At 51.2% G+C, this 3,995-nt stretch overlaps 1 pseudogene; it reads left to right on the top strand.

Annotated features, from left to right (window-relative positions):
• Positions 1-257: 257 nt before the first annotated feature.
• LOC124024271 lies at positions 258-2,258 on the top strand (annotated as a pseudogene).
• The last annotated feature ends 1,737 nt before the right edge of the window (positions 2,259-3,995 follow it).

Genomic DNA, 3,995 nt, shown 5'->3' with positions numbered 1-3,995 from the left:
GTGTAGTCCTCTGATGTCTGTGTATGATCCTCCTGATGTCTGTGTGTAGTCCTGATGTCTGTGTGTTGTGTAGTCCTCTGATGTCTGTGTTGTGTAGTCCTCTGATGTCTGTGTGTTGTGTAGTCCTCTGATGTCTATATGTTTGTGTAGTCTCTGATGTCTGTGTGTTGTGTAGTCCTCTGATGTCTGTGTGTGTAGTCCTCTGATGTCTGTGTGTGTAGTCCTCTGATGTCCTATGTGTGTAGTCCTCTGATGTCTCTCTCCTCGCCCCTATAGTGGATTTGGATGTGGGATAGTGATCCCAGACTCCTGGACCACACACCTCCGGCCCTTCTTCAGCCAGCAGGAGTATCTTCTAGTGCGACACCCACACCGTCAGCTGGTTCACAGTGGCTACTACTGGGGATGGGGGATCCAGTGGAGGGCTCTCTTCTGTATGATGGTCAGAGACACTCTGGCAGGAACCACAGTGGAACCATCGCAGAACCACACGGCACCCACGCAGAACCAGGACGGAACCCAGCAGCTTCCAGGAAACCCTAGAACACGTAGAACAACAGAACCGTGTTCAAGAACAACAGAACCAACTCCTAGAACTCGAGAACTTCGAACTCTTAGGTCAAGAGAATGAACTCTTAGAACAACAGAACCTAGAACATCAGATCCAACTCTTAGAACTAGAGAATACGGTCCAGACCAGCACAGACAACCGGACCACACCTCCAGACAAGACCAGTTCTGGCGGTGCCCTCCATCCCTGGTGGCCTCAACAGAGCAGCTTTAAAGCTACTAGACCCAGTGTCCCTCCCCCTGGCCAAGCCCCAGTGTCCCTCACCCTGGCCAAGCCCCAGTGTCCTCACCCCTGGCCAAGCCCCGGTGTCCCTCTCCCTGGCCAAGCCCCAGTGTCCCTCACCCCTGGCCAAGCCCCAGTGTCCCTCTCCCTGGCCAAGCCCCAGTGTCCTCTCCCCTGGCCAAGCCCCAGTGTCCTCTCCCCTGGCCAAGCCCCAGTGTCCCTCCCCCCTGGCCAAGCCCCAGTGTCCCTCCCCCTGGCCAAGCCCCAGTGTCCCTCCCCCTGGCCAAGCCCCAGTGTCCCTCCCCCTGGCCAAGCCCCAGCCCCCTCCCCTGCCTCGGACCTGTTCTCCACTTGCCCGATCCGATCCCAGACTCCTGGATCACACACCTCCGACCCTTCTTCAGCCAGCAGGAGTATCTTCTAGTGCGACACACACACCGTCAGCTGGTTCACAGTGGCTACTACTGGGGCCCTGGAGATGGAGATGGACACCCTGCTACTGACCGCCTGGGAGCCCACCACACCCTGCTACTGCTCATCAGCTATACACCGCACCCTGCTACTGACACACCGCCTGGGAGCTTCCTCATCAGCTATACACCGCACCCACTACACACACTGGGAGCTTCCTCATCAGCTATACACCACACCCTGCTACTGACACACTGCCTGGGAGCTTCCTCTGAGGTATACACCACACCCTGCTACTGAGCTTCCTCATCAGGTATACACCACACACACCCTGGGAGCTTCCTCATCTGCTATACACCACACACACCGCCTGGGAGCTTCCTCATCAGGTATACACCGCACTACACACCGCCTGGGAGCCACCACACACTGCCTGGGAGCTTCCTCATCAGGTATACTCTGCACCCTGCTACACTGCCTGCCTGGGAGCTTCCTCATCAGGTATACCTGCACACACACTGCCAAGCTTCCTCACACCGCCTGCTGTTCAGCTATCCTGTGTACACACACACTGCCTGGGAGTTGAGGTGCTGTCGTGCCTGGTTCAGGTACACCACACCCTGGTTGTGCCTGGGAGCTTGCCAGGGACCCTTGCACACACACCGCCTGGGAGCTTCCTCGTCTTCTTCTGGGACCTCATCAGGTATCAGGACACACACGCCTGGGAGTCTTCTCATCAGCGACCACACACTGCCTGGGGCCCGTCAGTGTCCGCGTCCTCCTGACCAGTCAGCCTGGGAGTTTCCGCCTCAACGGCTTCCTCATCAGTAACAAGGCCTTTGATTCGTTGTTCTCCTTGCTGCGGTTCTACGTGGAGTCGTCCCAGGCGGCTGCGGAGGGCGTGGCGCAGGGAGCTTCTCATCGACCCATGACCTTACAGCAGCTGTGTGGGGGACGGATCGTGGAGTTGTACGGAGCGGAGAGGATAGATTCACTACCTGGGCTTAACCAGGTGGTCATACAGTATCTACAGGACTATCCTTATAGTATATAGACACACCCTCCTGGGAGCTTCCTCCGGAGAGTTTGGGGCACCACTTCCGTTTCAACAGACTGAAACTCTCTGAATGGTACTGACCCGAAACTACAATGGAGTGGAGCCCCAGAAAACAGAATGGGAATTTGCTGTTTTTTACACTCTCTGTCTCTGGTCTGGTTCTGTGGTTCTGTCTCTGTTCTGTGGTTCTGTCTCTGGTCTGGTTCTGTGGTTCTGTGGTTCTGTTCTGGTTCTGTGGTTCTGTCTCTGTTCTGTGGTTCTGTCTCTGGTCTGGTTCTGTGGTTCTGTCTCTGTTCTGGTTCTGTGGTTCTGTCTCTGTTCTGTGGTTCTGTCTCTGTTCTGTGGTTCTTATCTATGGCGTTCTGGTTCTGTGGTTCTGGTCTCTCTGTGATTCTGTCTCTTGGGCCAGTTCTAGGCTGGTCATGTCATGTACTGTAGTTCTGGTCTGTGGTTCTGAAGGTTCGGTGGGTTGGTTTCCCAAACCTTATTCTAAAATGGATTTAAAAAATGTTTCCCTCATCAATCTACACACAATACCCCATAATGACATCACAATACCCCATAATGACATCACAATATCACATAATGACATCACAATACCCCATAATGACATCACAATACCCCATAATGACATCACAATACCACATAATGACATCACAATACCCCATAATGACAAAGCGAAAACAGGCTTTTAGAATTTTGGGCAAAAAAATAAAACAGAAACCTTATTTACATAAGTATTCAGACCCTTTTACTATGAGACTTGAAATTGAGCCTCAGGTGCCTCCTGTTTACATTGATCATCCTTGAGATGTTTCTACGACTTGATTGGAGTCCACCTGTGGTAAATTCAATAGATTGGATATGATATGGGAAAGGCACACACCTGTCCCACAGTTTGACAGTGCACGTCAGGCCCGAAAACCAAGCCATGAGGTCGAGGGACTTGTCCGTAGAGCTCCGAGACGACAGGATTCGAGGCACAGATCTGGGGAAAGGTACCAAAAAATGTGTCTGCAGCATTGAAGAACACAGTGGTCTCCATCTCAAATGGAAGACGTTTAGAACCACCAAGACTTCCTAGAGCCGCCCGCCCAGACAAACTGACCAATCAGGTCAGCCTTTACTCACGACATGCTACATGCTATTGAGTCTTTACTAGCGACATGCTACATGCTATTGAGTCTTTACTAGCGACATGCTACATGCTATTGAGTCTTTACTAGCGACATGCTACATGCATTTGAGTCTTTACTAGCGACATGCTACATGCTATTGAGTAAAGCCAGTGAGTATATGTATGTGCTCTAACCACTAGGCTACCTGCCGCCCCAGAGCTACCTGTCTAACAGAACACAGAGAGTGTTCTTTAATGGAAGCCTGTACAACAAAATCAAGGTAGAATCAGGAATTCCCCAGGGCAGCTGTTTGGCACCTTCTTTTTTCAATCTTTACCAACAACATGCCAGTGACATTTGAGTAAAGCCAGTGAGTCTATGTATGCGGATGACTCAACACTGTACACGTCAGCTACTACAGCGACTGAAATGACTGCAACACTTAACATAGAGATGCAGTTAGTTTCAGAATGGGTGGCAAGGAATAAGTTAGTCCTCTAAATATTTCCAAAACTTAAAAGCGTTTTTATTTTAGACAAATCATTCACTAAACCTTTAAACCTCAACTACCTCTCGTATTGAGTAAGGAGTCATGTGGAAATTGAGCAAGTTGAGC

Source organism: Oncorhynchus gorbuscha, unplaced genomic scaffold (genome assembly GCF_021184085.1).
Source record: "Oncorhynchus gorbuscha isolate QuinsamMale2020 ecotype Even-year unplaced genomic scaffold, OgorEven_v1.0 Un_scaffold_1813, whole genome shotgun sequence".
Lineage (NCBI taxonomy): Eukaryota > Metazoa > Chordata > Actinopteri > Salmoniformes > Salmonidae > Oncorhynchus > Oncorhynchus gorbuscha.
Note: the sequence above shows the minus strand (reverse complement) of the source record. Positions and strands in the feature narration are given on the sequence as shown.